The sequence below is a fragment of the Pinus tabuliformis genome, chromosome 1_1 (assembly GCF_031772625.1).
Source record: "Pinus tabuliformis cultivar Carrire ecotype Pingquan chromosome 1_1, CPIR1, whole genome shotgun sequence".
Classification (NCBI taxonomy): domain Eukaryota; kingdom Viridiplantae; phylum Streptophyta; class Pinopsida; order Pinales; family Pinaceae; genus Pinus; species Pinus tabuliformis.
The window spans coordinates 363,433,059-363,456,670 of NC_142297.1; the positions used below are offsets into that span (position 1 = coordinate 363,433,059).

Here is a 23,612-nt window from a genome sequence, read left to right on the forward strand (position 1 = left end):
CTTGGAGGGACTCTTTGGTCTTGTGTTGGATATCTCATTTTGAATAAATTCAATAAGAGGAGGATTGTTGGGATTTCCCCTATTGAGAGGTTTTGCCCTCGGTTGAAAGCCTAAATCTCCGTGTCTTGTACTTCTTTCTGTTCTTGGAAGGACAATTTGTGTAATTACTTAATGAAAGATAAATATTAACTAACAAAGAAAAGAATACTTATATAGGAGTTTACTTCCAACAATGAAGGAATGCAATGAGGACACAAAATTTGTAAATATTAAACTTGGCTAGGCCACTACACCTCCAAAAACTTGACTCATTAAGCCATAAACTAGAAACCTTCTAGGAAACTCCAAAAACAAAAGAATTAGAATGAATTATCAACCAAAATCTAGGGCCTTTACACTTTACATTTGACAATCTATTGCAGTATGAATATTGAGGTCACAACTATTCATTTATATTGCACTGTTGTAAGAAAGGATGATCATATTTTATATATTTCGTCTAGTAAGGCTTGCACTTCATCATTGCCAGCTCTAACCAAGGTTTCATGTTCCCATTGTAATTAACAACAGATGCATTGTCAATCTCTAAACAGTCCACACTAGGATTATATCCTAAACCCAGCACATGCCAAGACTTGTCCAAAGGATGGGTCAAGCCATAAAACGTTCAATCCAGGGGTAGTGTTCCAAGCTTCCACAACACTCTATCCTCATTCTGACATACAATAAAAGAAAAACTTAGAAATCGAACAAAGAAAAACCCATTAAGTTTTCTAGCTAATTACTTTAGATTTACTTCAAATACTTTAAAGTAAGCATCACAGGAATTAACATAAATAAACCACACTACACACTTACCATGTTCTACCACTTGTGATATATTCCAATTATATCTTGTTTCTCCCATTCTTTGAGATCAAATACATTCATCCGATATGCCCAACCACAAGAATTAGGATCAAAGTGCCTGGCTATGTGTGGATTGGAAAAATTAAGGTATTTGTCAAACCAGCGAAAGCTTTCTCCACAAGTTTCCACTGAACCATTAACCTTTCCATGAAGATCTAGTGACCACAAGGGCGTCAAATCTTTCTGCACCACAATATCATCATCCAAGAAAAGGATCTTGTCCATTTTGGGATAAACTTGTGGAAGATAGAAACGAAGATGATTTAACATGGATAAATATTTTGGATTTATATATTTCAAATTGGAGGAACGTGCTGAGAGTGTAGTCGAGTGATCTACCTTGAAATAATACTCTTTCATAGATGCGGATTCAAGTTGGCGAAGCACAGGGCAATAGGAGGAATTGAGCCATTTAAAATCATCAACATTTTCTACATGTATCACAGCTTTCCCTAGGGGATTAAATAAAAACCACATTTTCATGGCCCCAAAATTTAACTTGTCTATGATGAGATGAAATACATGTTTCTCAGATTCCTGCAAACACATGTAAATCACCTACAATGAGATCCAAATATTAAATGTAAAATGCAGAAAAACTGTTGGACTTCCAAACATTAGAGTATTTTAAATTAATAACACTTCACCTTACATTCATGACAGTTGAATTCACAACCAGAGATGTAGCCAATACATTGTCAAAAAATAATGCATAGTGATAAAGAGTCAGATCCTCGAACTTGTCCTTTTTAGCAAATTATCGCTTTTCAAAAGGAAGAAAGTAATAATCTATGGTCAATCGCATGGATAGACAGTGCAGGCCCTTGGGAATAGACTTTGTTTCCACCTGACTTAAAAGTTTACTTTGATTTTCCAAGGTCCTTACTTGCTTGTCTGTAGACTGAAGCATGGCTTGCAACTTTGTTGTTACTCTCGCACAACCATAAAATTGTTCTCTAGCCTTGGATAAGACATGACCCATAGCCTTGATCTTCTTAGGTGCACTGAAACATTCATATCAATTATCGGTCATGAAAAAGAGAATGAAAAGCAGAAAGATTGACACACAGACTACAACTTTAAAAGAAACAAAGGATATGAACACCAAATGCAAATGGAAGCACTTACTACTCTTGATTTAGAAGCAGCCAATGTGAAAATCTAGGGGGTAGTGTTCCAAGCTTCCACAACACTCTATCCTCATTCTGACATACAATAAAAGAAAAACTTAGAAATCGAACAAAGAAAAACCCATTAAGTTTTCTAGCTAATTACTTCAAATTTACTTCAAATACTTTAAAGTAAGCATCATAGGAATTAACATAAATAAACCACACTACACACTTACCATGTTCTGCCACTTGTGATATATTCCAGTTATATCTTGTTTCTTCCATTCTTTGAGATCAAATACAGTCATCCCACATGCCCAACCACAAGCATTAGGATCAAAGTGCTTGGCTATGTGCAAATTGGAAAAATTAAGGTATTTGTCAAACTGGCGAAAGCTTTCTCCACAAGTTTCCACTAAACTATTAACCTTTCCATGAAGATCTACTGACCACAACGGGGTCAAATCTTTCTCCACCACAATATCATCATCCAAGAAAAGGATCTTGTCTAGTTTGGGATAAACTTGTGGAAGATAGAAACGAAGATGATTTAGCATGGATAAATATTTTGGATTTATATATTTCAAATTGGAGGAACGTGCTGAGAGTGTAGTCAAGTGATTTGCCTTGAAATAATACTCTTTCATAGCTGCAGATTCAAGTTGGTGAAGCACAGGGCAATAGGAGGAATTGAGCCATTTAAAATCATCAACATTTTCTACATGTATCGCATCTTTCCTTGGGGGATTAAGTAAAAACCACATTTTCATGGCCCCAAAATTTAACTTGTCTGTGATGAGATGAAATACATGTTTTTAAGATTCCTGCAAACACAAGTAAATCACCTACAATGAGATCCAAATATTAAATGTAAAATGCAACAAAACTATTGGACTTCCAAACTTTAGAGTATTTTAAATTAATAACACTTCACCTTAGCATTCATGACAGTTGAATTTAAAACCACAGATGCAGCCAATACATTGTCAGAAAATAATGCATAGTGATAAAGAGTTGGATCCTCCAATTTGTCCTTTTTAGGAAATTTCTTTTTTCAAGGGAAAGCAAGTAATAATCCATGGTCAATCGCATGGACAGATAGTGTAGGCCCTTGGGAATAGTCTTTGCTGCTAGCTGACTTAAAAATGTACTTCGCTTTTTCAAGATCCTTACTTGCTCGTCTACAGACTGAAGCATGGCTTGCAATTTCTTTGTTACTGTCACACAGTCATAAAATTGTTCTCTAGCCTTGGATAGGACATGACCCATAGCCTTGATCTTCTCAGGTGCACTGAAACATTCATATCAATTATCGGCCATGAAAAAGAGAATGAAAAGCAGAAAGATTGACACACAGACTACAACTTTAAAAGAAACAAAGGATATGAACACCAAATGCAAATGGAAGCACTTACTACTCTTGATTCAAAAGCAGCCAATGCGAAAACTATTACCTTTGAGGTAGATCAGAATCTGCGTTAGCCTCACCCAATGTACGCTGACATTCTTTAATACGAAGCATCAATTCATGGTATAAATCAAGATTATTCCTAGCCTGGGAAATGCTTGAATACACCCTAGCCATGATCAGTTGGTTTCACATCAATCTAACAGTGGAGTCAGAATTCTCAGTCTCATTCTCACGCCTCCAAATGTTGTATTTTCCCAGGACAATAGAATCTACCTCCTTGGAACATTTAATTGTTGCGTTTTCAATCTCAACTCGTTTTTCTTCATCCTATTGAATCAGCTCTGTTGACATTTTCTCCATCCTCTTTTGTCTCAATTGCTGTAAGCATTAAACTACTATAAATTAAAGCATACTATGTTAAAATCTAAGATATATAAAATTTTCTATTGGAGAAGTAACATTCAAAAAGGATTTTGGAAAATAATATAACAATTCCCTTTTCCATGAGAACAAAAAGTAGCGATCTAGTGCAGCAAAGAATTTTACCGTCCGCAAAAAATTTGTTGGACTTTCTTCAAGCTGCAAATGGTCTACATTACAACAACCATTGTCCTGAGAGTTTGACTAGACATTACCTTACAGTAGGCTACCAACATCATAGACCAGTTAACTAGGGAAAATCAAAACTTACCATCAAGATCATTCTCTTTGACGTCTCAATGTTCACTTCCTATGTCATCCTCTTGAAACCTCATAAGAAGTTCTTCGTCATTGGAAGTTTTTTTCTACACCTCATCATTCATTTTACCGCCCTCAGGATTTTCCTTGCCTTCTTCATTGAAGATCACAACATCTTGTTGTGAAGCACCACTACCAATGTCAGTTTTCACTTCCTGCTTAATACAACCCTACTCAACTACATAGATCATCATCACATAGGTTTCCTTACATGTTCAATAGAGAAAATAACCAAAATCTTCACGAATTGTACCTCAGAGTTAGTAATATCCCTTTGGTTTACTTCAGAGGGCTTTTCTAATACCCATGAGGAAGATAAATCATTTCGTCCAACAACATTGAAGTTTAGAGTTCCCGAGTCCTCTATGTTAGCTGTTATGACATCAATCACCTGCCTAGTAAATAAAATTTATTTTCAATTCTCTGCTCAATAGGGGAGAAAACAAATTTAAGATATCCAAATGTAGCAGGTTTCTTATACTTTCCTCCTTTGGGAAGAGAGAGTCAATGCTCTTTGTTAAACTCTACTTTCTCCAGTCATCTGCCTGTTCCTATGAACCCCACAGATAAATAGATAAGAGTGATTTTAAACATATGACAGAGCTCCAGTATCCTCAATAATTCCTCTCTATTTCAATCCACTCAGGTCAATTCAATTTCAGTTTAGGGACACTATTTATTTTCTTGGATTAGGCTAACGTAAGTGCAAGTGAATTGCCTAGATCTTTAAAAGGAACAAAATGGCCATAGAAAAATAGAATTGCTTTTTAAGATGTGGAAAGTGAATACCATTCTAACAGATCCATCTCCCGAGAAGTTGTGTTGTGTTGTTTTAAATGACAAAAAACGCATAAAAGGTCAGGTAGAAATACTTGATGGAGAAGAATATCTATAAAAATATTGAAAAGCTAAAAATGGGGTTTCTTTGCTATCATGCATATGCTAAGATCGAGATTTCATTACACATCAATAATAAAATGGTGTGTATCATATCTATTGTTTTTTTTTGCCAATGTGCTTTGAACACTGTGGGAACAGTGTGAAAATGATATGTATAGCAAGAAAGTAGCTGGTGAACAAGATTGTCATTATGAATTAGGTCTAGGTTGGGTGGATCAGAACTGGTTTTAGCTTGACTGATGAGAAGTGGATTTAGCTTTATGGATGAAAAGTGGGTCTGGCTTGGATAATGAATGGATGGGAAGAATGATTGTTACCCTTCCCACCCAGATTCAATTCCCACAAGATTCAATTCCCATGAGTAAGATGTTGAAATGAACTCTTAACAAATATATTTTTATAATACCCATCTAGCTTATGCAGAATCCAGCGCACACTTAGTTCCATCCTCCTCAGAATGAGGAGTGCCTAGCGAATTCACCGAGAAGTTGCCCAGCGAATTTACCAGTCATATGCATTTCCCTTTGTTAAAAAATGGAAAGCGCATTGTTATTTCTTGCTATCTGGATGAATGGTTTCATTATCTTTGGCAAGAGAAATTACTCTAGGGGCAGTTGGTAAAACCTTTGCTCTTGCATGAGAGAGGTACAAACTTTGAATCTTTCTCCCGGTAGGTATTATACCGTGTTAATATAGAGATGGAGTTCACAGCTTCACACAGATCAAATGAAAGGAAACCTATAAAGAAAACTCACAAAATGTTTGGAAAAATGTTAGAGGTGCTAAAATTTTGACAATAAGCGAGGAAAGTAAGTTTGATAACATCTACGCCTTCAGATCCCATGAAAAAGCTAAAAGGAAAATCAAATTCCAAAGCAGGTCCATGGGGTTTTGGTTCAATGGTTAACCGGGGGTGGTGAAGGCAAATCAAATTTCGAAGCAGGTCCATGGGGTCTTGGTTCAATGGTTAACTGGGGGTGATGATAATTCCCCGCCAAGGCTCAGATCACATAAATACATTGTTCAGTGGGTTTTCAATGAAAGGGATCTTTCTAAAATAGTATAAGACGACTATGTCAGGCCAGGAGTAACTCCAGTTTGGCAGAAATCTCAGAAAAACTAATTCAATTTATTACATTAGGTAGCTATTGTTATATACAAGAATGTGACTGCTCAGTTCATCTTCTGATGACTGTTCACATTCTAGGTTCACCCAACCGCAGAGGATTAGGTGTCAACATTCCCCCCCTTAATCTGAAGGGATGTTGGTGAGTCCAAGCATCATTCTGAATCTTTCAAGCTTTTCTCTTCCAAGCGCTTTGGTGAAGATGTTTGCAATTTGCTCATTTGTGGAACAATGACGGAGATGGATTGTTTTGGCCTCAACATGATGTCGGATCAGATGATATTTAGTATTGATGTGCTTTGTACGATCATGGAACTTTGGATTCTTGGCCAACTTTATTGCAGAGGTGTTGTCAATCATGAGTGGAGTTGATTGTACTTGTTTTACCTGCAAATCTTCAAGAATTTTCCTGAGCCACACAATTTCTTTCGTTGCTTCAGCTGCTGCCACGTATTCTTCTTCTGTTGTGGAATCTGCTAGAACTGATTGTTTGCGTGATCTCCAAGAGACAGCTCCTGATCCAAGACTCATAGCATATCCTGAAGTAGATACCCCAGTTTCTTTGTCTCCATCGAAGTCTGAATCAGAGTATCCAATCAAGCTGAAGTCATCCACCTATGTATACTTGATTCCAAGGTCTTGAGTTCCCTTCAAGTACCTTAGAACTCTTTTTGCAGCAGACCAATGTCCCTCACAAGGCTTTTGCATAAACCTGGAGAGGATTCCAACAGCAAATGAAATGTCTGGTCTGGTAGTAGTGAGGTAGATGAGACTTCCTACAAGCTGTCTATACCTTGTTGCACCCTCAAATTCCTTTCCTTCAATAGATGTGAGCTTTAAGTTTTGTTCCATTGGAGTAGAAAGAGGATTGCACTCTGTCATGCCAAATCAGTTTAACAAATCTCCAATGTATTTCTTTTGAGAAAGAAATATGGATTTTGGATGTTGGGTTACTTCAATGCCAAGATAGTAATGAACATAGCCCAAATCAGTCATTTCAAAACTTTTCCCCAATTCCTTCTTTATGGATGCAATGTAGCTTTCATTGTTCGCTGTCATTAAAAGATCATCTACATATACCACAAGATATACAACTATTTTTCCAACTTTCTTGACAAATAAAGTTGCATCATCAAGATCAAAATAATTGAAGTTGAGTTTCAGAAGATGCTCAGTTAGTTTTTCATACCAGGCTCGCGGTGCTTGTTTGAGGCCATACAAGGACTTCAAAAGTTTGCATACTTTTTGTTCATGTCCTTTCACAGCAAATCCTTCAGGCTGGGACATAAAAACATTCTCTTTTAGATCTCCATTCAAGAATGCAGTTTTTACATCCATTTGATGGACTTTCCAACCATTCTGAGTTTCTAGTGCAAAGAGTGTCCGGATGGTGGCCCATTTTGCTGTGGGGGCAAAAGTTTCCTCATAATCGACCCCTTCCTTCTGTGCAAAACCTTTTGCCACAAGCCTAGCTTTGTGCTTGTCAAGTGAGCCATCAGCTTTGTATTTGTTCTTGTAGACCCACTTGCAGCTAATAGGTTTGGTTCCAAATAAAGGATCAACTAGCTTCCAAGTGCCATTCTTTATGAGGGCATCATACTCCTTTTTCATCGCTTCTTTCCATTCATCATGAGAAGCAGCTTCTTTGAAGGAAGTTGGTTCAAAATCTGTAGACAAGTTCAATTCACAATCATAAGTAACATCCATATCAACAGGTGAATTAGAGTCATCTACATCACCTCCATCTTGTCGGTTTGAATTTCTGGTTCTTGTTTTTCCAATTTCATCAGGATGAACACTTTCAAGTGTCTTTGTCAGCCACTTTGGGGGACCTTTCTAAGATGGTCCAGGCTGCTCTGTTAATTGAGTTGGGACTGAATCAAGATTGAGTCTCCCAATTCTATCAATTGCATCACTTAAAGCATCATCCGTTGTTGGAGTTTCATGCAGAGGAGATTGTTCTTCAGAAGAAGATTCCACATGTTGTTCTAGTATAGGAATCCCCCCTTCAAGATGTGGAATCTGATTATCAAATTCTTAAAATGATTTCGTTTTTGTGAATCTATCCAAGCGATCAAGTTTCCACTCAACAACATTGTCAGATTTGGATGATTCAAGAAAAATGACATCTCTAGATACAACAAACTTTTTATTTACTTCATCATAGAGGCGGTATGCTTTAGAGGTGTTTGAATACCCCAGCAAGATACACTTACGACTTCTAGCACCAAGTTTGTTTCTATGTACCTTTGGTATCAAAGTATAACAGGTGGAACCAAAGATCTTGAGATGTTTTACCGAAGGAACATGTCCATACCACAATTCATAAGGAGTCTTGTTTCTTATAGCATTAGATGGACATCTATTCTTTATATATGCACCACATAGAACAGCATCAGCCCAAAACATATCTTTACATTTTTGAAGAAAAGCATGGATCGTACCATATTCAAGATTGTTCTATTCATTCTTTCAGCTACACCATTCTGTTGGGGATTATTGTTGGCATTATGGTTCAAGTGTTGTCCTTGATGGCAACTCACTCAGTGGATGGTACAGGTGCTCAGAAGTTAGTACAGGTGATGACAACTTAATCAGAAGACAGATCTCAGTACACCATGCCAAGGAAGCTCATACACGCTGTTTTGTTAAGCCCAAGTCGCGTGTACACGCAAGTTCGATTCAGAAAAAGCGCGTATATGTGGAAAGGTTCCTTTGGTTCATAGTGGTTAGACCTTGGAAGTTGTGCCTATGATTTCGGACCATTATGTCTCGACGGGCGTGTCGATCCCTAGTTTTAAAGTTGATGGTATTGTGTTACTATGGTTTTGGCTCTTGGTATTGAGAAAGGCCTAAGGCTATATAAGGAGAAGAAGATCATTAGGCAAAGATCATCTTTCGACAAGGCATGAATATCTAAGAGAGAAAGAGATCTGATATGCAGGTTCTGAGTTGGTTGATCTGAGCTAAGGAGAGATCTCATCGGTTGATGGAGAACTAGATCTAAGGAGAGATCGGGATCAAATGGTTTGAAATGCACTATCATGATATGGTTGATTATGCGTATTTCTAGATCTGCATATTGTCGCAATGTTACGTTCTGAGTCTAACTAATATCTGGTACAGCTGCAAATTGAGAAAGTTTATTTTTAGATCTGTACGCAGGTTGGCTTCGGTAAAAGCGCGTGTATACGCGGTTTCTGCTCATTAAAGTAGCGTATATCTTTTGAAGCTTGATTTGGGTGTACAGTGGGGTCTGACTGTTATTACAGAATTCTGTAGTCTGCTCTGTGTTCTGGTAACTGGTGATTGACAGGGTTCAGTGGTTCAGTGATTCAAAGTTGGGTTGTTTTATGCTTCAATGATCTTTTGTGGAAATTGAATGAATTGTGGTCTTCAGATTGTAATGTTGTGCTTCAGGAATATCCAAGTCTGAAAATGTATGAAAAGTGATACCTGGAAGAAGGAAGATTGTAGGTCAGCACCTACGTACTAGTATCTTGGCTAGTACAAAAGCAAAAGGGGGTTGGAGCTCCCTTCCAAGGAAGTTTGGAGAACGAGAGAAGGTTGAAGCCTTCTGCAGGTTGTAGCCTGCGTACTGGTATAAGGCTGCACCAGTACAAAAGATTGTAAACTGAAGTTTCATATTAAGAAAGATAGAGACAACTTGCAGCAGGTGGTTTTCACCCACATTGGGTTTCCACCTTATATCTTGGTGTTCATGTGTGTGGCTTTTTATCTGTTCTGTTATACTGCACATGTTTACTGTTAATATGATGAATAATGTCCTGATGCACTTAATTGAAGAATAAGCCAACTAAATTGTGAGTTTTCTGCTTATACGCTGTTTTACTTCGTCACAGTAGAGTGTACACGCTGGTTCACTTAACTGAAGTAGCGTATATGTTTTTGAGCATTTGAAAAGTTTGATTAATCTGATAATACTGATTCACCCCCCCCTCTCAGTATTATTTCCAACAATTATAAGGCACAGTTGTTTGATGTTTGATCCCATGTTGGCGAAGATAGTTTTCAAATTCATTTGATGTATATTCTTTTCCATTATCAGTGCGAATAGACCGAATATGAGATTGTGCATCATTTTCAATCCATTTATGAAAATTCTTGAATGTTTGAAAAGAATCAGATTTGTTCTTCAATAAATAAACCCAGCACATTCTGGTGTAATCATCAATAAATGTCATGATATATTTATTTCCATTTGCAGAAGGAACAGGCATTGGACCACATAAATCTGAATGAATGAGTTCAAGCTTCCTATGTGCTCTTGAATGTGAATCATGAAAAGACTGTTTGCTATGCTTTCCTAGAATGCAAGCATCACATTGCTTATGTTTCCTAGGAATTGTAGGCAAACCAGCAACACCATTTTTCTTCAATAAGCGGAGACTGTCATAGTTTAAATGTCCAAATCTAGCATGCCATAATAAACTTGATGGAAGTGTACCTTCTTCATGATGAGAAATATATGAGAAATGTTGTGCATGAGCAGAAGTTCCTTGCAGTTTGAGAAGTCTTTCTTCTTCTATTCCCCTCAAGGTACTGTAGTATAATTCACGTGGTGTGAATACATGAGTTGATGTCGAACACCACGCAAAATCTTTTAGTCAAAGGCTATTGATGTAAACCTATCGCCGAAAGTGAGAAACTTGCCATTGAGGCATGCAAGCTTCAAAGTACTGAAAGCGTTGTTCCTAAGTCAACTTCTTGGATAATGAGCTGATGTCGACAAGAAGTGACCCGTCGTAGGAGGGCCTTAATGAATCCAACATCTATGACATGGAACAGAGCAAATGATTTTGTGGAGGTGAAAACGATCTGATGACACAAGGTTCAGGGTGGCGGTCATGAAAGAATGAAGCGTGAAGGTATTGTAGTGGATGAGGCGTTAGCTGGGTTGGTGAATTCTCTAAGTGACTTCTCTGGAACATATCGGTGACACTAAAATGGATTGGTAGTGCTAACCCCAAAAAAGGATGGTACGGAGGACCAATGGTGATATGACCGGTGAATGGAATAACCCAACCTGACTCAATCATGGTGATGGAGTGAAAGTGTCATGTTCAATATCGACCTACTACCAATGAAGTTCTTCAAGTTTTCTTCCCGTTTTCCCCAGTCATTGCTGACCAATACCTCTTTATTTTTGTTAAGCTTGAGGAGGATATCATATGCTTGTTCTATAATTTTCCCTTCGGGCAAACCTGTCGCTATGTTTTAGCGAGCCTAGTGACAGTGAAACTCGGTCTTGCCCAGATGGACAAGTTTCTCGCTATGGTTTTAACGAGTTTAATGACAAAGATATCTCGGTCCTTTTCATGTTTAGAGAGTTTGAAAATAGACGGAAAGGAAACTCCAGTAGTCCTTTTTCGTGGTATAATCCCTTAAGTCCGAAAAAGTATAAAATAATACAAAAGGGATAACTTTTCGATAGTTTTAGCAAGCCGAACAAGACAAGCACTCGATATTTTTTTGTAATGATCCCTCAGGTCCAAAAAGATTAAAATATAGAGGAGGGATGGCGCTTCCCTTTACTTTAACGAGCTGGAAAGGCCAGTAGCTCGGCAATCTTTTCATATTTTACGAGTCTAAAAAGAGCTTAAAACAGACTCATTTTTGAGGAACGAGTGATATTTTCAGGTAGCAACTGTTTCCAGGTAAGTTTGGAACTTTTGAAGCACAGAAATCTAAAAAGGGTGGCTAACAGAATCACTCATCGCAGCTGTTCCTCAAAATGGTAAACAATCAAGTGGAGGCGTATGATCAGCTAAAAGAGTGGAGGTGATGGTAAGAACACAACCAAGGATCAAAAGGCTGATAGTAATGCGATCAAAAAGGTTATTTACCGAAAGGCAGGTTTATTTTTTAATGAGCTTGAACCTTGTGCCAAAATGTGCTCAGTGTTAGGTTTATTTTTTAACGAGCTTGAACTTTATGGAAACATTGCTCGTACCAGCCGTCTTTTAAATATGTCTCTTATTAGTAGGCTCATTTTAATGAGCTTGCCCCATGCGAAACTTTTCTCATAAGCCTTTTGTATGTAGGCTAGGAACAACCAACTACAGAACTAAGAGTTAATAAACTACTAAGGTTAGGTAGGATAGTTTCGTACAAAACATTCCCTTTGGTTTGCTGGGCTGCCGACAAAGGTGAATGGTGGATCAGACCAATCACCTAACCTAAGCAGTTGAAGTTAGTAAAATACTACGGGGTTAGAGTTATGATGGTTGCTTTTCACTTGCATAAAAAAGGTTTGCATGCCCCCAGGTATAAAGAAAAGTAGAGTTTCCAGGTTACCATATGGAAGTCCTTGCATTAAAGCAAGATTGTTTCGTCCGCGTAGCAGACAAAACACTTCCTTGGCTTTGTCCATCGAAATAGACAAAGGTGAATGGTGTGAGCTTCCAATCACATAACCATCGAGGAGATCCTGTTTCAGACTGATCACATATTCTATATGGACGGGTGTGTCAGACCAATCATATAACCTACGACGAGGAAATCTTTTTCCAGACTGATCCCATATCCTAAACAGACGGGTGTGTCAGACTGGTCATATATCCTACGAGGAAATCTATCTTTTATTTGGGTTTTCCTGCTGAAGCAGACCAGGGTGCATGCCCCCTGGGTTTCATCACATTCACCGAATCACTCGTGGTCATTAGGTGGACGGACTTGAGGTTGATGAGACATCCCTTGTGCAAAGAGACCATTCAGGGATGGAATTTGACTAGTAGCCATGTTTGAACAGGGGAATGAAAGCTGGTCAATAAGTTGTACCATTCTGCCTTCATATGGGAAACACATCACCCGAAAGGGTGAGGAAACAATAGCTCCCATGCTGTAAATGTAGTCACACCCAAGGAGTAGATTGTAATATAGTGGCCTTTAGACTACCATCACATTCAAATGAACAGTTTTCCTTCTCAAAGTTATAGGCAAATTTGGAAGGATCCCTAACGGTCGACAGATTCCTTTATTGAAGCCTGACAAATTTCGAATCTCAGGCATAAGCGATGGCGAACCAAGCGCTTTTCAAGTAATTAAGGAAAGGATACTCACGGAAGCCCCTTCATCTATGATAGTGCCAACCATGATCATTCTGTAAACTTGTACTATGATTCAGAATGGTACATTAGATGGAAGGTAGGGTGATGCTAGTAGATTCCAATCAAAGGAAACAACTAGATTTCTTGGAGGAGGGACCGAATAAACGGCCGGATGAATCTCTTGAAATGGGGAACTTCCCTCTTGTGGTAGAGGAATGGGTAGATTTCCCCCATGTTCATCAGACTCTGTGTTAACAAAAAGAATTTGAACGGTGTCGTTCTCATTCTCTTTGGAGACTCTATCATTTGAAGGTGGACCTTCTAAAGACAAGAGTGGGTCAACTGCCGTCTCGACCTGTTGACTTTGGTCTGGTGTGGACTCAGAGGGTTTATCTTCAATGATAGGCATTTTGACCAGCAATAGAGGTATGTCAGTCAGATTTTCAACTAGTGATGGACTTGGCAAGAGTTTCCTGTATCCAGGTGGAAGTCACTGCGGTGAAGCAGGACGGTTACCCAAGACTCTTTTAGATTCATCCAGAAAAGGAAAATGGTGGAGGGCATGATCACCTTCACACAACCTACAAGGAAATTTAGATCTTCCTTTTTATCGATTGACTTCATTTTCACTAGTTGATGGTGTACTCTCAACATGATCGATAGAGGTTGAAGACACCAGATTGTGCAAGCGGGGAGACTAGTCTCTCAAGATCCGCGGGATGCAAGGAAAATCTCGATGATAGTGGTTTCCTTTGCAAATGACACATGGAGATTTGGGTTTGGAAGGTGCAGTGTGTGGATTTTTTCTGGATGATGCATGGTTGCCCCCTTGCGCGGCTGGCTTCTTCTTCTTCTCCTTCCCTTTCTTCTTCTTCTTAGCTACTTGGTTTTTAGTATCACTAGTTTCACCAAGCGAAGAGGAAGAAGGAGAGGGAGAAACAAATGAAGTAGAAGGTGGGGGAGAAACTCCAGTATCATCTGGTTACTGATTTGATTGCTGAGGAATTACGGTGTTTTGAACAACAGAGGTCAAGAATAGCCATACTGGCAGGCCAATTGTGAGTCCTAGAAGGGACAATGTAGCCATGTATGGAGCACCAATATCTCCCCAAGAAGAGAAAGGACTAGGATTTCCCCCAAGGGGAAATCCTTGATTGGTGGACTCCATTATCTCAACCTAAGACCAATGAGGGAACAATGATGTTATTCCGAATTAAATAAATTTTATGACGCTTTGACACAACTTGCTTTTTCAATTTTTAAGAGTCGAGAAAAAGCTAAAGGTGACTCTAGTCGCCTTCGATTTTTAATGAGCCTGAAGTGACAAGTGCTCAAATGGACCTTTTCTTTTAAGGAGTCGAACAGGAACAAAAGTGACTACTCTGGAAATCTAGATAGAGGGATTACGAAACCAATCGCAAAACTGCAATATACACCTCGGTGGTAAATTATAGAGAAATTACCGAGGACTTTACGCACGACAGTCAATCTTCCCAAATGCTATGTTTAGTGCATTGTGGTCGATAGGGCGGTAGACACAACTTCCTAAGGATAAAGGATATTAGCCTATTGTGGTCTCCCAATATATACTCGACGGTACATGGGAGCACAAGTTTTTACTGGCACTTGTCGTATCAAAGAGGAGGAATCACCCAACCTATGATGAAAATGATAGTTACTAGGCTTTATGACGTCAGAATACGTCTCTAGCCTAGACTTCTAGATGTTCTGCGTTAAGTTCCAAAGCATTTTTATGTTCATTGAGGTTTATTTTATAGTTGATCTTTCTTAAGAAGTTTTCCTTTCAAGGTTCACCATGTGATGTAGATGTACAATTCCTAAATATGCAATCTAAAATGATAAATAGTCGTTTATTTTCTTTCAGCAATGAAAATCCTAGCTACTAAGCAATGAAGAGTAAGATTCTTTCAACAGAGAGCAAAGAGCACACACTAAATGCACTTTTCCTAAATCAATTTCCGCATGCAGTCTAAATGCAAATGCACATGCATGTATTTGTTTTTCTGCTTCCTTAATGTGTGAATGCCAAAAAGGAAAATAAGTACAGATCTGAACTACTTTCTTCAAAGCGACACTTTAGCAATTTCTTTTCAAAAACGAAAGGAAAACTAAGATGACACTTTCAATTTTGAATGGAAAACTGCTTTCGACACTTCAAGGAATTGAGAATTCAAATAAAATACAATGGAAAAATCACAATCGACTATCTAAAAGAGGAATATTTTACGACACTCTTTTTCTTGACTGAAAACGACAGTTGCGACACTTTCGAATTAAAAGACGAAAGTTAGATTAAGCTACTTTTTGCAAAGGAGGACTGCAAATGACGAAAAATACATAAAGACATTCATAATTCCTTATCAATGGAGGCTGAATAATGTAAAGGAAGAAGGCTTCAACAGTTATATACTGATCATAGGCTGCAAAACTACTGAATAGAGTTGAAAACAATGAAGAAAAAACCAAAATATGGAGAGAGAAACAGTCTCATTTAATCATCGCACTTGTCCTTAAGGGAAACAAGGATGCATCTCACCTGTAGAACACGGAAGATGTGATGCATCTAGACTGCCAATGAGAGATATTGCAATGGTCCAGGGACAAGAATGAGCTTGGTTTTCACCCATAGATTGCAACCAAGTTCATGGATTTAGGCTGAGCTTATGATAGACAGTAAACACAAAGTATAGAGGTATGATCTAATGAGGTTATTGAGCTACCACCAGGGCACTTAGGATGTTTTCAAGTCAAATGTTCAGTTCATAAACCAACCCAGAGATTGACTGAAGCAGCGTTGATCTACTTTGCAGTTGCATAGAAAAAGTAGTTTGAAAGCTAGCTGGCTTAACTTCAGGCTTCGTTTGTAGTTTATAAAGCAAACAATAGTAACAAACAAACAAAATATTCACTCCCCAGTGGAGTCGGCATTTTGTTTCTGGGAAAACTAGCGTCTATTCAAATCTGCTAGTCCCACTAAGATGGGTAGCTATCTTAAAAACAAACAATTCAAAGTAACTTGTGTTTTCCTTTATGGGAGATAGATGAGAGAGAAGCAGAGAGCACCAACCTTAGTCTTTCGCTTGGCTCCTTGCTTGTTTCCTCTCTCCTTTGATAGAGCTTCGCCACTCCTTTCTCATTTGTCCCGCTTCAAAGAACATCTGTAGAGTCAAAGAAGCAAAATACCATCAAATTATAGAGATCTATGATACCATAAACAATGTAGAATCAGATGTACACTAACCATACAAATGCATACAGAAATACAAGATTCATAAGTACACAAGTATATGGAGGAAAACTCAAATAGCTTTATTGATAGTAGAAGTAGAATAGAGGATTACAACCCAGCTGTTTGATCCAGCATCATCCTCCTAGCATGAAAGCCCTCTTCACCTCATGAAAAGCTAGATCACCCAACAATACAATGTTTCACATAGAAACCAACAGTACTTCCTTACAAAATACAAAATTCCAGCCTCTGGATCTCTAGGATGAGGGATCGATTTATAAATATTTGTAGAGAGGTGAGTCAGCTTTTGGGTTTCTAATTAGTGTCATTTCACTTATAGTTCTTGGTTCCACTTGGAGATTTCATGATCTCTTACTCATCTCTGGGCAAATTCAGAGAGGCAAGTGTCATATGAGTAGTTTTTAGAAGATTCTCTGAGTTTCCACCTAGAAAACTGCATCTGCCATTTGTCTGCTCTCGCTCATCGCACCCTACAAAAGGCCTTTTCAGTATGCATCACACCCCTTGTGTGTAACAGGTGAGATGCATCACACCCTCAGCATGGAGCAGTCTGTATGGTCTAGTTTTGACCAATTTTGAGTAGTTGTTCAGGGAGAACTTATGGGAAATGATGTAATTAGTTGACCTTGATCCTTTAGGGTTTGAAACAACACTTTTAGGGGTTTGAGAGCCCTTGGTTTATCGACATATGTGATTGGGGTTGCAGTGCCCAAATATGTCTATAACAGGTGGGAGTCCTTATTATGAAAAGGCCCTACACCTCTTTGTTTATTTCTTCAGGTAGTCTTGAAATAAGTGATTATAGATATATGATACATATAATATGCAAACCACTCACAACACAACAATATTGAACATTTACATGAGACATAACTTAATTTATTTTCAATATATTTTTGCTTTGAAAAAGGCAACATATGCTACCATGATGTAATACAATGATTCGCCAATATTAGGCACCAAAAAAATGACTTGGACCACAGATGTTATGTATGATGACAATCATTCACTATAAGCTATGATTATTAGCTACTCTGACACCCCTCATTTATGGTCACTCATTGAACATGCACATGAAATTTGAGATCATTTGACATGGTTAACATGCTTTGGTTAACACAATCTAGTATGGTGTGAGGGCCTTGCCTACAATGCAAGCTTTCTAATGCCCTTTACAACAACATTGCTTCACAAAAGGCATTTGACATTGATTCATAATTTTGCCTTTGTATATGAGAAAGAAACTAAATTTTACTTCTCCCTTATCCAAGATAATTCTCTTGATTACAAATTGAACAATGTATCATGACATTGCCTTTCTCTCTTTGTGTGAACTTGCTCAATTAGCATCTAGATACCTTGTGAGACAAAACTCAATGTATGTATTTTATTTGGTATTGTGTCAATTATTCAATTTTTATGTCCTAATATTGTGTTAATGGCCTTCCAATGCATGGCCCATCTTGAATTAGAATTTTGACATGGAAAATCCCAATTTTACAATTTTGGCAATCAGAGGCACAACATTGGGACAATGTGTAACCATCTTGGTGGACAATGGGGCAAACAAAATTTTTATTGATGCACAGTTGGTGGAGTGTAGAGGCATTCATAGATTGATATATATCCTGAACAATGTGGGTGAGAGAGGATTCTGATGTTTCACCTCAGTTGTCTTCTTGATTGTTGGTTTGATATGTTGAGGATATGGTTGATGGTTTGATATTGAAGTCAAAATCCTTCCTTGACCCTTTAGCCAAAGAGGTGTCTCCTAAAGTATCTCCAATAATATCCTATGAAGAGTCATAACATTTAACCTAGAATTATGGCCCACCATGATCATCTAATAATTAATTGAAATAGCACTAAACCCCAATTTAGGGATTGGGTGAATCATATGGTGGGACTATGCTAGTGGGAACCCTAAATAAATGACTTGAAAACCCCTTGATTTTCTACCTTGATGTCATTCATCTCCCAAATTTCTTTTTGGATACACAAGTCCTAGAAAACATGACAAGGAAGATGAGAGGGAGTTGACAAGGACATTAGGTTGTCCTAGAACATCATAAAGTGCATCCACATGGATGAACATGGAATGGGAATTAAGGTCATAAAGTATACTAGAGTGTTAGAAAAATAGGGTGCATCAAAATATTTTTGGAGTGTCCCAAAGGGAAATATACAATTCTTATCTCCTCTAAAATACAATATACATTTATTGTGGTGATAGTAACCACAAGATTCTTAGAACTAGTGGTATAGTGTTTGGTCATGAATGAATATGTGGAAAATAAATCTAAAGCTTTTGACTCACTGGCATAAAATAGTTCATGGGGCCGAATCAAAATTTCAAGGGACATGTCAAGGATCTCTGGTAAAATGGGGTTAGTAGCCAAAGGATACCTTTCAAATAATTTAAGGAGAGTAGCGAATATTTAGAGGAGGCCAACTCAAGAAACCATAAGCAAGAAAAGGGGGAAGGTATCTAACAAATATGGTTAGAGTAGGCATCAAAATCCCCATCCTTGAATCAAATGGTGGTTTACACAGGGCTCATGAGAGAATATGGGATGGGGGGTAGATTGGCATGGTCAGAAAATGAGAGAAGGGTTTTATCTACTAAAGGAATATGGGATGGAGGTTATGTCTAAGTTCAGGGAGGCCTTTAACTTTTTTGACAAGGATGTAGGTGGATGTATCAAAACAAAGGAGCTTGGGACAGTAATGCATTCTTTGGGTCGAACCCCCAATATATATTGGAAGTGGTACAAATGTTTTATATTCAATAATCTAGTGCCAAATACAATAAACCACAAAAGAGTAGTTCTAATCTACCTGTAAATGGAACATATTAAATACACCATTCCAAATTGATTTTAATAAGGAGAATCAAAGAAATAGATGATTTTGGTCATCCATCACCTCCATACAGAGTAAAAAACAACCAAGCCCACTCTATCCTTTATGACACAAATTGTCCCATGCCAAGATGAAGCCGAAAAGATACATTTACTGATATTCTTAGGCATAGCGAAAATATGAAGCCAATATATAGAGATGCTCTGAAGGACTACTCGAACTAGAGTCAACTTGCCTCCTAGGGAGAGCCTCTTGTGTGCCCATGATAAAAGTATACAGTGGATTTTCTCTATAATTCAGCTCCAATCCTTAATTCCATAACAATTAGGTTGGAGCATAAATCTAAGATATTTAAAATCTGCATCCAATGCAGTGGAGATAACACCAAAAATATGATAAATCTCTAGTACCAATGCATCATCTAGGTAAGAATAAATCATATGAGATTTAATATTATTCATAAGGAGTCCAAAGATCGATCAAAAGAGATCAATCTACCAAATAGTAACACATCATCGACAAAAATCAAAGGAGTAACTATGACTTGTCTACCTACACACATGCAGCCAAAATTACGTTTAATCCATCTACCTCCACACCTGCAACCAAAATTACCGCCCTTGTGAATTTTGTGACTAATTCTTCAAAAATCCAATCTTTTATCCTCAACGTCTTCTTCTCACAAAAGTTGTCATAGATATTTTGAAGTAGGCATATTTTATACTATCGAATATTTTGTAATTTGCCTCCACCATCCTTGTAGAAATTATGGTGTAGAGTTGCAACTACTCATGAAGTTTTAATCAAAATCATAAGACACAAGCCTACTCTACTGCTCTCCGGAAGTTAATTCACAATTTAGAACCAAAATTTCATACATGCAATAAGAAATAACACACATGCACACAAAAGTTTTCCTAAGGAAAACAATATGATAAAAACCCCAATGTCTGTTTGCATTAATATGATCAATAGAAATGTATTGCAATTTATTTTCTCAACTAAGCACAACCTACAAATGAATAACCTGTCTCTCTACTCACTGAGAAGCTCTAAGCCAGACTTAGTGAATTTCTACCTCTGCTTGAGCCCATATTTTCTTGCACAATTCCTTGAGAAATTAGGCCCCTATTATTTAGGAATTTTTACAAAATGGATTGCGAAATTCCCAAGGTTGATCATCTGACTGTATGCAACACCTGTACACTCAAGGCTAGTCTACAGTTGATGTTACACTGCCTTGGAATCTCCACCACAGCTGGGGAACTCAAATTCTCCATGCATTAGCTATTTTGTGTTGATTGATTAGTTATCTGGATGATCACTGAGTTTGACTGAAGTCCCACTGCACAATTGGCCTTCCACTAGTTCCTCAAGTAGTTGGAACTAGTTTAACTGAAAATAACTTGAGATAACTAACTTTGATTGCTACAAATTAACAGTCATACTTGCTTAACTAAACTATAACTCCTGCAATTGAATTTACTGTGTAAACTAGGTGACACAAGCCATGTCACACAAGTTCACTGCATCCAAGCTGGCTGTTGATGTGGAAATTCAATTTTTCTGAGTTTAATCAAGGAAAAATCAAATTGATAATTTCTTGCTACATTTTTTAAGACTCCCTCTCTGCAAGAAAGGGATTATCAACCACCCCTATCCTACACCTAAGGAATTCAAACTTCCCTCTTGACAAATATTTTGTCAAAATTTCAACATCTTACTCTATTAGAATGGAGTGTAGCAACATCATCTGCCTCTACACACAGTCTCATAAATGGTGATATTGGATATCTATATGCTTGGATTGATCATGAAATATAAGATTCTCATATAGATTGATGCAACTCTGATTATAACAATTGGATCCATCATCTGACCAAATAGTCCAATAAATATATTTCTCATCCATATCACCTCACATGTTTCTTGACTTGCAGCCATGTATTATGCTTCTGTCTAGCTGAGCACCACAGATCTTTGCTTCCTATCGTACCAAGAAACAACTACAAACCCAACACTAAAAATTACACTTGATGTACTCTTTCATTCTAATGGACTTCGTGCCCAACCTGTATCTGTGAAGCCACACAACTTCACTCCCTCTGCTCGTCTATACCATATCCCAAACTGGGTAGTGCCTGTGAGGTACCGTAAAACATGCTTAGTTTCCTTCCAAAATAGTTTGGCTGACCTAACCATAGCGTGTCTTAGCTCGTTGACTGCACATCACATATTTGGTCATGTGTTCACAAGATACATGAGTGGACCCACTAGCTATCGATAAATGGTAGCATCCACTTCACCTGAAGTGGCATCCTCCTTCCTCTAGTTGTTCGTTAGAGGTGTTTCCATGGGTTTACAACTCTCCATGCAGAATCTCTGCAGTATCTCATTTTCATACTTGCCTTGAGAGACAAATAATTACCCATCACCTTGTCATACTTCCAACCCGAGAAAGTAGTGCATGAGACCCATGTCCTTCATTTAAAATTACCTTGTAATGTCCTCATTGCAAGATATGATCAATGTCTCATCACTAGTTAAAATAAAATTATCAACATATAAGACAATAATAATAAATTTACCTTCTATCCATACGTGATGAGGTTTACATCTGGTTCACTTATGGTGAGGCCCAAACCGGTGAGATAACTATTGATCTTGGTGTAGCAAGCACAAGGTGCTTGCTTGACATCATATAGTGCTCACTTGAGTTTGCACACATGAGACTCTTGACCAAATTTCTTAAAACATTTTTGTTATTCTATGTACACCTCCTCCTTAATAACCCCATTCAGAAATGTTGTTTTTACACCCATCTGGTCAATATTCCACCCCACCTGTGTAGCAAGATGAAGAATTGATCTAATGGATGAGTACCTTACTACAAGAGAAAATGTCTCCTCATAGTCAATTCCCTCAACTTGAGAGTACCCCTTGGCCACAAATCTGGCCTTATACTTCCCTATTCTTCTGTTTGTTGTCGTCTTCACCTTGAAGATCCATCTCAAACCCACTATTGATTTATATGTTGTTCTTGGGATATTTTCCTAAACACGGTTCTTTGCAATGGATCCATATTCCTCCACCATTGCATCAACCCATATAGGTTTCTCTATTTCTTCCTCAAAATAGGATGACTCAATCTCTATAAGCTCAGTCATAAGAGCCATGTCGCCAGTGTACCTCTCAGGTGACCTCCTTTGCTTATGCAAATTTGAAGGATATCCCACATTCTTCCTTGCATCCTGAACGTCTATCAACTTCCTTGGTTCTTTTTCGGCCTTCTCTGGAGGTTTTGCTTTAATGAATGTCTCCACACTCTGCTCCACAATTTGTGGTTGCTCTACAACTTCTTGAGGTTCCTCTTTTTGAGCTAAAATCTCATCTTTTGGTGGCATCTAAAGCTCCCTCTCAAGAGAGCACCACATAGATTTCTCCTCATCAAAATTTACATCCCCTCACATAACTATCATTATGAGTGATGGCAAGTACACATGTTAGTTGTGGGGTGTTTTTGTGTAACCCACAAATACACCGAATTTTGCTGTTGACAAAAGCTTCTTGATTCTTTGGAGACATGGCAGTAAACAGAGGCTCCAAAAATCTTGAAGTGCAATACATCCAGATTTCTTACTGATAAACCCTCCTCCAGTGCAATATCATGCCAAGAATCTGATGAGAACTTCAGTTCTGCAAACAAACTGTTGTATTGCATGCCTCAACCCACAAATGCAGAGGTAGGCCTTGGTCATGCAACATCACCCTTGTTGCTCCCAAAATGCTATGGATATTTCTCTCAACCACCCCAGTTTGATGTGGGTTGTGGGGTGTTGTCAACTCTCATCGAATGCCTTCTTTTGCACATAAATTTTTAAATTCATTCAACACATACTCACCTCCATTATTGCTCCAGAGAGCCTTCACCTTCTTGTTGGTTTCTTTCTCAAATAGTGCCTTGAATTCTATGAACTTGGAGAATGTCCCATCTTTCTTCCGCATGAAGAGATCCAACACTTATGTGAGAAGTCATCAATAAAAAGGAAAAAATATTTGTGTCGGGTAGTGGAGGCTAAAAAGAAAGGTCCATAGACATCAAAGTGGATCCTTTCTTGGACTGCATGCGCTTTGTTGTCTCAATCATGAAATTCAAATTTTATGTACTTCCCCAAGGTACGTCCTTTGCATACATCTTGCTGATCAAGTGCTC

General features: G+C 38.0%; 1 pseudogene; it reads right to left on the reverse strand.

The window, feature by feature from the left end:
* Window positions 1-442: 442 nt before the first annotated feature.
* On the reverse strand, window positions 443-3,615 carry LOC149213109 (polygalacturonate 4-alpha-galacturonosyltransferase-like; annotated as a pseudogene).
* Window positions 3,616-23,612: the final 19,997 nt, after the last annotated feature.